The sequence below is a fragment of the Polypterus senegalus genome, chromosome 4 (assembly GCF_016835505.1).
Source record: "Polypterus senegalus isolate Bchr_013 chromosome 4, ASM1683550v1, whole genome shotgun sequence".
Taxonomy (NCBI): Eukaryota; Metazoa; Chordata; class Cladistia; order Polypteriformes; family Polypteridae; genus Polypterus; species Polypterus senegalus.
Window position 1 is genome coordinate 190,184,035 of NC_053157.1, and position 11,426 is coordinate 190,195,460.

General features: G+C 36.3%; 1 protein-coding gene across 2 annotated transcripts in view; it reads right to left on the reverse strand.

Annotated features, from left to right (window-relative positions):
* The window catches only part of rnf24 (ring finger protein 24), a 65,121-nt gene extending 54,617 nt beyond the window's left edge, over positions 1-10,504 (reverse strand). Inside the window, exon 1 of one of the 2 annotated variants that reach the window (XM_039751816.1) lies at positions 10,081-10,504. The gene's annotated coding sequence lies outside the window, so the exon portion shown is untranslated. The other variant, XM_039751817.1, reaches the window with a different exon arrangement.
* Between the last annotated feature and the right edge of the window lie 922 nt (positions 10,505-11,426).

Here is an 11,426-nt window from a genome sequence, read left to right on the forward strand (position 1 = left end):
TATTTGAATTGTTTAGAGAGCTGTAATATCTGAATGTAACGTATTCTGTGTCCTGCCAGCACAAGAGAAAGCCTGTTTAAGAAGTACATACGGATTCACACACATAGAGAATATAGAAGAACTCATACAATATGAAGCATTTAATGTGCTACTTTAGCTACGATGGGATCTAAGAAACTAGTAAATTAAACACTGATTTTAAGATTAAGTTTACGACATTCTACTTTAATGACAAAATAAACTACAAGATTTAAGTGTACATTGACTTTTTTTTTTCCCCCACTGTGTCCCTATTTTTTTTTTTTTCTCTACCCTAATACACTTCCGTATGACACTCAGATGGTGGGCAATATATCTAATCACTTTTTTATTTCTGGCAATGTGCGACTTTCTGAACTTGAACTTACGAGTTTCTCCGCATTCTGTATCACTTGATCAACTTCCTTTTGTTGTTTATACAACTGCTTAAGCCAACAAATAGTACGTCTTTCCTCCCCTGAACTTCGCATTCACTGCCATTCTTTTTTTCACATGCTTTTTCCATTGTCTTGTGACCAAACACTGAATGTAAAGGGCTATTTATATTGATTTGCATATCAAAATATGCAAAACTCTGGGAGGAGTCAGGGAAGGGCAGCAGGCGTGTGCAAGAGTGTTACTTTTCACACTAACTGGGATTTAAGTAGCGGAAGTTGGTTTACGCATGGTTTTGTGCATCTGAATTTTTTTGTGTATACACAAATTTTCACTTTTGTCCGTATGCCATGTTTTAGTGTGAATTCTATGCACAGTGTTATGCATTAGGCCCCTTGACACTTGCAAGGGCAGTTTTGCTTGTACATGGATAAAATGCCAAGGAAGGAGCAGAATCTAAAAGACATTATAATCAGTAATTTAAAGTCACTGTAATTTACACCGCAACTAGGAAGTGCACATTTTTTTGTTATAGTTATTAGATTTAGCAGGGATTCATATAAATATATCAAGATATTTTAGCTTGTGCCAGAAGTACTCAAACAATATAATTATTTTAGGTTATTACATAATGTTAAATGGCAGCCCATATATCCTGCTGCTAGCAATTTTCCTACCTGTATGTTTTAACGCTGGGATAGAAATTCAGAAATACAACACAGCCTTTAAAATGCCTTCCCTCCAAAACAATCCTCCTAGAAACATATGAAGAGCAACCAATCAAGTAACAGAATTAACCTACATTGCCATTTGAAGCTAGAGATTGCCAGATTAAAACATTTTTTTTCTACAGATACTTGCATATGCAAAGATAACCACCATTAAAAGTCGAGGTAAGAGCTATTTTACTCCAATCTAATATTCCAAGTGTTTTGTCCTTCACAACACATTTTGAAGTGTATGTTTATGTGTGTACATTTACGAGGTAGCAAATGGGTAAGAAGTAAATGTATTTTTCAATGATTGTGTGTCCCTATAAGCACCAATTAATGTTTTTGCCCTTGGTGGCCTCAATCAATAGCATTTAAAATTATTTTTAAGTGACAACTGTCAATTTATTGAGGCCTTCAAGTTATTTTCTTTTCTCATATCAACATTGCAAGATAAAGGGAGAAGAATTGCAGTTTATGCATGGCACAAATCTACTTACACACATGTGCTAAACAATCCAGATAAAGTGTCTTTGAATTGTCAGATAAAACTATGGCCTGTGCAAAAAATAAACTCTGAACATGAACTCTGTTTAGCTCTTCACTTCACTCACTGCCCCAATCAATAACCATTTGATCAACTCAAGATCAAGAAATGAGAACAACTCTACACATGTGCATTTATTTTGTTTACGCTAGGACTTGAGTAGGTAAATGAAAGAAGATAAAAGTTCATACACACAGCACATTTTGTGTTGTATCACCATATTTCTAGATAACTTGAACAATTCTCTGGAATAAACACTTTTCTGTACATTACAGATTTTAGATAGAAAAAAAAATCACTAACAGTGAAGGATGCTCTCAAAAGTGCTGTCTGGGTGACAAAGTGCTAATAAACTCTCTATATTATAATACTACACTTTGCGATTCCCTTCCACATTAAAGCAGTAAAGTACAACAGTTTAGCTTTAAATAAGCTAATGGACTCTGGACAGCTCTACAGTGGCACAAGTCTCTTTCAATTCATCTGAATGCTTGTCAGCATGAACAAGTTTACTAAAATACTTTTCCAAGGAGCAGACATAATTGCAAGGAACAACTGTTTACCAATACACTTACTCATACTTTAGCTGGTGCGTTAAATGCACCATGTGCTTGTGCATGCATGCATTAAATTTCATAACACCAAGTTTTTCATTATTTTGTTCTAGAGCCAGAAGTTTCTACATCACAAATTAGTTAAGAAAACCAATGAAGCAATTTGTAAACTTAGATTAGGAGGACAAGTATGCATTTTGGCAGTGATCAAAACTCTTTTTAAATTTGCCTTGGCTACTCTCCACAAACTGCACACATACACTGTATCAGTTTAAATAAGTAACACTACAAGGCATAAATAACCACCAGTGGCAGATAACTGAATACCATACACAGCTGTAGCTTATAAAATTGCACTGTGCAACCTGAAGTGTCACATTAATAGTTTGTTAACCTCTTGGTCTCTCTTCTGCTGTTTTTCAGTGACTGCCAATAAGGAACACAGGAGACCAACTTGTGACAATACAAGGAAAGCTATGCATACAAAATCACATTTATTTGACTTCTAACTAGTTTTTTTACATGTTGTATAGTTATGTAATATCAGGCTACATACACAAAAAATAAAAATGATTTAATTTCTTCATAGCTTAGAACATTTAAAAAGGGGAAATTAACTTTCTTAGAAATTAAAACACCACAAAAAAGTATCTCTGTAAAAAAGGGTTTAAATGTATCACTAGATAGGATTTGGGCAAAATATTAACCCAAATTATTTTTCATCTCCAAATAAAGCGGCACACGTCAGAATAAAATCACATCCACTATGTCAAATGTTAAACAGCTTTAATGTGCTTTATTGAAACTTAAAAAATTACAGTGATCAGTCGTGTCATTTGTATCTTTATAATATTCACAACTGCTAAAGAAACGCACTGTTAAAACATGCTATGCATCGTCCTATTCATATGTTTGTCATTTATTTATTTGATATATTAGTAATGCCAACATAATAAAAATCTACCTAGCAAATCAGGTTTTCAGGTCAGGAGCTTTTAAAAACTTGTTTGGAAAAATAAATAGCAATATGCCTTATTATTATTACTACTTATTATTTGACTGACACCTTTACCAAGGTATCTGATAGCATTTGAGATATAAGTGGTTACTTTTCCTTTGTTTTTTTCCCCAACTGGAGCACATGCATGTTAAGTGACTTGCTGAGGGTCACACAGTGTCAGTAGCAGGAACTGAACCCACAACCTATGGGTTTGAAGTCCAAAAACTTAACTAATGTGTTACACTGGGTGCCTTATAAACTTTAATATAAAAAGGACTGTCAAGCCAAAGCAGAAGCAAACTTGATTCAACAAGACAATTTCATGAATTTCACATATTAATATTCATAAAAAGTACAAGGTAAATGCTGTTCTTAATTGTAAATTTTCAATCATCAACTGATGAAACAAAGCTTCAATGTTCTAAAATCTTGAAAAATGAAATGACAACTGAATCAGCAAACAAAGGTAGTTAACCCCACCCTCTTCGTTTATTGGCAGGCTTTAGCAAATGTCAAAGTGGAAAATATAACTTCCATCGGCCACTGTATTATCACAAGGCAATTGTCATATGGAGTTTTACTCATTTTCTCAAGCATTATTGTGCTGTCCAAAGTAACACATCTACATGCAGTCACACAATCATGCAGGAGTATGATACTCATTTTATAACTACTACTAATATTATAAAAAGCTAGTACTCCAATATTTTCGGAACACTGGTATAGAGTTGGTTAAAAAAATAATAATAATTCAGACATTGAAACAAGATGTGCAAAACCATAATTAGCTCCCTAAAATTCAGAAATAACCAGATGAAATGTAGTTATGTTCATTGCATATGACCCACTAGAAATTAATTATTATCATAATTGTATAATTGGACAACAAACTGAAAATGTTGCAATACATCCACATAACAAGAAAAACCATCAAGATTAAGACACTATGTGATTCTGACCAAAATTCAACTTGATTTGTGACCCTCCATTTACTGTTTCCAAGGTCAAAGTGCAGCTGTCACAAAGCAAACGGCTTGTGCATTGTCTCCTTGTGTAACTCTATGCCATTCATTTAACATGCAATTGCTCCAATTGTAAAAATAAACTAAATTACCTGAATATTTGTTTTTGCAAGTGTCAATATTCTTAAAAGAGCAGTGCACTTGTAAAACACTTTGGATTGGTTATAAGCACAGAAAGGTGCTAAAAATAATGTTTGGTTTGTCTGCAGCTGAAACATTAAAAGATGTTTAATTGTAGTACATACTAATAATGGTTGCTGCATCCTTGCATTCACTGAATGATGGAGAGTTTTTCTTTAATATTTTTGTAATTTTAGGAACTGAACCAATCTGGTATAAGAAGCACTATAACAATCCATATTATGCATGATAACAGTAAAATATGGTATATTTAAATGTGGTAATCAAATGAAAGGCTGTTAATTGTAAAAATTACATAAGACTGCATTACCTGACTACAAGAGTCTGACATGCATAATCTCCATGTTTAACATAAACGTTACTCATAATAACCAATTGACCAACTAGTATATGAGAAAATGGCTAATAACATGAAAAAGCTAAAATAACACTTTCCAAAGAACTGAACTGGTCTGTGGCTTCCAAACAGAACAAATAATAGAAAACATTGGCTATGACCTCCTTCCTTGAGGCCAGATGTTTTTCAAAGTATTTTCAATGTGCTTTTAGGCCCAGAAGAAAAATTAAGGAAATGTACCCTCTTTTCGCTTTCATTGTATGGTAACACAAGGTAACTAATGTTATACCTGAAAATTTTCACGGCTAAATATTTGGCTTTTATGTAGAAAATAAATAAGATCAAGCGGCAGTGTTTACTGTTTTCAAATAGCTGTTTAAAGGCTAGCTAAATGATTCAGCAGCTCTTGGCAGACTTTGCAACCACAGTGCTCTGTTCCTTCTCCCCAGCCATACTTTTGTTATGCTTTTATACTACACATTCATACTGTACCAAATGAACAGCTATCCATCCATCCATTATCCAACCCCATCCATTATCCTAACTACAGCTAATCACTAATAATTACATTCAGCTAAAGATGCTTTCACATGGATATGCTTGATAAGTTAGTGCTCAAACTGCCACTTACTTCAATAGAAGTTATCCGAGGCCAGTTGACATCGTGATGCTTATAATGTTTAAGACTTCAGAACTCTACTTCCTCATTGTGCTTATTGTTCTAATACAAATAGTTTGAAATGTTTGACAGGGACGTTTTTATGCTCCTAGGAATATACAGCAATTTACCTTCTTTAACATTGTGACCCACTGTACATCAGGTATCTGGTTACTGCTGTCCTGACAGCCGTGCAAGGAAACTTTATTTATTCTTTTTGAGCTGTCTTTCTAGTATTTGATGTTTAAAACCACAACTTCTGGATTAACATGTTGTCTCCATATCTGTATGGGTTTTCTTCACATGTCTTAAAAAACATACATTAAGAGAGTCAGATCGAATGACACTACTTATATAATTAGAATGTATTACAAATATTTACTTACTTCAATGCCAAAAAATGACACTCTAATGTAAAAAACAGTGTTTTTCTCATACTAAATTTCAACATTGGTTTTCTCTAGACATGCTATTGAAGCATTTTGCAATTTTAGTACATCCCTTTCAGGATCAACCTACAGTACTTGCATGTATGAATTTTTAGTAGTAAAACAAACAGCATTTAGCTCCTTAAATGTGTCCCATTTTGGGACAGAATTTCCTACCTCCATGCTCTGTTCTTCTCTTGGATCTACAGTTGTAGAAATTCCTTACTTTTATGCAATTTAAGGCATCATCCCTCTTGCACCCGAGATCCTCAACTAATTGCTGTTATATGCTAGCACTTTTAAGCATCTATAATATGCAATAGATATATTCCATTCTCTTTACTGAAAAAGGAAGACAACCGCATTGGTGGGATTTCCCTCTTGTTGTCATAATAGAACACTTTTTAAAGAGCCTTTTTTAATGTTGGTAATGCTCATTTAAGTTACTTCAACCAATCTTCAGTTTTACACATGGGCTGTGTCTTAGTCAGTTGCTTAACAAACATTGTCTAAAATAATGAGATATAACAAAAATAATGCATATATTCAGGTCACCTGTACTGCATTGTTGAACTGTAAAGAGAAAAAAAGACAAAGCAGGTTTAGTCCTGTATATCATTCCTTGACTGCATTCAACAGGCATCAAGTGTTGAAGTACGTCTCGGGACACTATTGTCCACCAGCTGCATTCCACCACCATTTCCCCAATACCCATCCAAAATCTACCCACGAAACTAACTAGAACCAACATTTGGTGTGGTTTGCTTAAAAAGTTTGTTCTATATTATTAACTTGCTAGTTTCCTGATAAACAGTCAAACTCATTTTACACATTTTTTCTTAATTTGCTCTGCAAATAATATGTCAAATAAATATCAATGAGAAGAAAATACATAAAGGCTGTTACAGTGCAACATTTTACATTGAAATTTGCTTCATTTATAAACTAGGGCTTACAGTATTTCAATTAATAAAATGAGAAATTAATGACTGTGTTTAACCTGGTTGAGCAACCTGGAGCAATTTTCTGTTTGTTTCTTATACAGATTAATGACAGAGTAAAGGATGACCAGCTCACTTTGTACATGAATGAATCACATTGCTGTGAAGGATTTTATTTTCAAAAAAATGTACTCAGTTTTACATAAACAGTAAGGAAGGAAAAAAAACAAAGCCAAACAATTAATGCCAGCGTTTCAAAGGGCATACAGAGAAATAAAAATTACAGAACAGGCTTGTCATATTCATGATTACACATCCGGTGACCACTAAGTGACTGCCATGCATCCACAACCTTCCTGAGGTTCTAATAGGTTTGCATAGACTCAGCACAAAGCAAACAAACCACCTAAACTGAGACATTTTACAGACCACCGGAGAAACATAACAAACTAAATAAGAACAAAACATAGTCTAGTTGCTAACAGATAACAGGCAAAATTAAAAAAGTAAGACAATGCACTATATTTTGAACTGGTGGATATTAAATGAATAAATCATTGCTTACATATACAATGAGCATATATGCCTAAACAATTACCTATCATTTAAAGATAGTTATACTAAACTGCATTGTAACTTTCAAGGTTTATCAGTATATAGATGTTTATTAGCAAAAGCCATATGTGTTTTTTTACAAAACTTACCAATGGTGCAAAGGTTTATGATTAATAATGGGCAAAGACTGATTTAACGTCTAACCATTTCTGTATGTACATTGCCCAAGTATAATTCCACAAAGGTGACTACCTTACTGTCATGTTTAAAGCATTAATAAGTACCCTTTGAACAGTGAACATCAGTTACAGGATGCACAAGTCAAGGGGTTTAAGGATTAGGATACAGCTAGCCTTAACGTTTTGTACATTTATCATTATTCCAAATTCATACCACCGTGGGATTAATTCTGCTCTAATTAAATTAAACTAGGCTTTAGTGCATGATGATTATAACAATAGTAAATTGCACTTATACAGCACTTTCTAACTACTCAAATCAAATTACTTAGACAATGGGAAGCCACTTCAAACACCACCACTGTGGAGCATCCACCTGGATAATGCGAATGGCAATGATTTTTGCTCCTGCAAGCTCACCACACATTAGTTATTAGGTGGTGAATGGATGATCAGAGACGGGGGATGATTACGGGGCCAGAATGAACAGGACTGTGATTTGCAATTTAGCCAGGACTTCAGGGAACACCCTACTCCTTTAAAGGATGCCCATGGATCCTTTATGGCCAAAGAGAGTTTGGACCTTGGTTTTACATCTCATTTCAAAGGGCAGCATCATTTTTACAAACAGTGTCCCCATCACTGCACTGGGCTCTACACGAGACCCCAAGGTAAATAAACCCTTCTAGCCTTATCAACATGTCTTCCAGCAGCAACCCAAGTTTTCCTGGTTGTTGTTCTTGGCTATTGGGAAAACATGTTTAGGCTTAAGCGAATTACTTATTCTAAAGCTCAGGTGGTATAACTGCTGGCATTAATTAGCCACTATAAACTGATCTGGGGAAAAAAAAAATGTAAATGTGCGAGCATGGTTTATGATGTACTGGTCTCCCGTTCAACTCTGGTTTCTGTCTTGTATCATAGTATATCAGGACTGGCTGCACACCCAACCATGTGGTCCTCAAGCTGAGAGTCTTGTTAGGCCATTGTGGTTGCAGTTTTTTTAAATTAAATTGCTTCATTAGGTGCCATTCCTTGCCAATAACAAAATGTGTTATTTCATTGTCCAGCTTTCACTCTGCCAATACAGGTTATACTTTATTGTATATTTTTATTCCTAGGAATATCATCCAAACTTTGTGTGGACCTGAGCAGCTAAGCAATCATCAGTTCTTTTTTGCCTTCCATTTCTTTCCAAACATTTTATCTAAACAGATATTTCCTGATGGAAACACCCAAGTGTAAAGAGGACTGAGATATATTTAGCTGCTGCTTTCTTTTTACATTTTAACCTAATTATTAACTCGTGGCTGATTAAGGCAAAAAAAGAAGTAATTAGGAGTGGACAGTCTTGTTGCTTTAGTAAAATATGGCTTTTTATTTAAAAAAAAAAAAAAACTGCTTTGGACATGAAACCTTTGGGAACTGCGACATCACAGGAATGAACATATGGACCCCTGCGTTACACTAACCTACTAGGGTGTTTTCTGATCGTCTTAAAAGAATGAATCGTTTCAGCTCCGATTACACTTCAGAGGAAGAAATATGAAACAGCAAAAAGTGTTTATTTTCATCATCATCATCATCTGAGGTGGTTAAAAGTCAAGGCAGCTTGTGGTTCTTATCAGTTACTTTAATACACCATTCGAGAAAAAAACGCGTTCGTTTTAATGTTGTGTTAATCCGCATTCATTTCATCACGTTGAGTACATTATTCGTATAATATCAAACTGTGTTATACACTACAGCAAGCATTAAAGAGAGCGTATCACACACCTTATTCAATTGAGATTCTGCAACTTCACTCAAACGTTCATTCCAGTGCGACCACGTGACTCGTGTAAACAGTGGACCTCCAATCCCGGGTAGTTCCCATTTAAAGGAATGGCCTCCAGTTCGGAGGATGCGGCATTACGCAGCGGCATAGTCTCTTATAATTACACTGGGAAACTACGTGTCGCTCGTCCGTCAGTGCTCCAAACTAATAGCACTACTTCATAATTAACAAAACACCTGGATCGCAAACTCGGTGTCTGATTGGACGCCCTCCGAGACAAGTCATCGGGTTGCACACATTTTTAAAATCTGGAACATTCTCTCAATTACACACCCATTTCCTTCCACTGACTTTCAACACGAATCGAAAGGGTGTAGCTTAAGTATTTATTTAAATTTCCTACTGCCCTGTATCTCTTAGTCAAAAAATAAATAAATAATCCATGTAGGGGGTTTCCTACGCTGCTTCTCGTGTTCGGGCGAATCCACGTGTAAAGCCATGCTTTTGTTTCTGGGACTTGGTGTGCTGCTTGCTCGGGCTCGCCTACAGTCGGCATCTGGCGGACACAAACCAAAATGACTCCTAAGTATGAGCTAATGAGCGCAGCGAGCTAACGTGTATGGTCGAGATTGGCCCATATAAAGGGCACTGCGGGTATGCAACAAAGTGAAAATGAATATAGTGGGTGCTAGAAGGAGAAGCGTTGCCACCATTCAAGTGGTTTGCCCGCCAATGTCTAAACAGCAAGCGTTTCTTCGGCACAGCATGCGGAGTGCACGTCGGCTTAAAAGCAGCTCCACTTAGAAATACAACTCACCAAACTGAAACGCGACCACCGCGTCTCCTTTTTGGTATATCCACAGTGTCTGTACGTGAGCCAAACGAGGTCAATAAGTATCCAAAAATAAACGGTTCCTTAGATGCAGCTTGTCTGACTGGATCTCCTGTGAGTTGAGTCCGCCTTCTCCCCAGCAGACAGTAACAGCAAACTCCACACTACAAATATACTTGAGCTGATGGAGAAGCGGCAGCCGTGTATCCGTTAAGCGACTCCGCTTCCCGGTACTTCTGGAGAATCGGGTAGTGCCTGTAAGAACTCGTGCTGTAGTGTATTTGTTTTCAGTTTCAGCTGCTCACGTAGCACACGACCATGCCAGACCCGCCTCCTCCTGCAAGCAGCAGAATTGAAGAAGGACAGGATAGAATGAAAGAAGGGAAAAAGAGACACTACGATAGGGAGAGTAAAGGGGGCGTGTGCGCCAGCTCCCGCGGGTGGGCGCACGCGCGATTACATAAGCAGGTCACAACGCCCTCCTGCGTCTTTCCTGGGCTGCCAGTGGATAGATCTGAAAATCGGTAAACCAAAGATTGTCTAGAAGTATTTATCCGTTACGTTTTTGTGTTTCTATGAATTGCCAATTAAAACTCCCCCTTTTCACCCTGAGAAGAAGCGCGAATACAGTGGTTTAACTTTATACTTGTATCACTACGAAGGATGTTCTCTATTTATGATTTTCCATATATCATATTTTTTATTCTAAGAATATTCCCACCTCTACAATGTTTTAATCATTTTATACGGATTTTACGTTTTTGAAATTGGTTAATAATTCACCTGATTGGTATAGCATATCTCTGATTTTCATGTCATCGTAATGTCATTTTACCGTAGTCAGTTAGTATAGTGTAATATTGCCTAGTAAACTGGGTTCAGGTTCTGATCCATCACTGTGTGGAGTTATCATATCCTTAACATCTCAGAGTATGCTTTTTATCCTGCATAATCCAGTTTCCCCCTCACACCACAATGATTCATCTTTTAGAATGAACGGTAACTCTAAATTACCCCGGCAATGATAGATTGGTACCATGCCCAGAGTTAGTTTCTGCCTCACACCCAAAACTGCCCTATTTGGCTCCACTTCTCTATGGCACAGCCAAAATTGGATTAAGCAAGAATTTCAGGTGAATTGATGTTGTCTTCACTTTTTGAAAAGAGTTGTACTAAGGAGCTGGAAAACTCATTTTTCTTCCAATGAAAAATCAAATACTGTATTGAGTCACAAACATGAATCACTACTGACAATTACTATATAAAAAAGTTTGTACTAAAGATTCCACACCTTTTTCTGTATGTTGTGGCGGGCGGGACGCCCCTTCTAC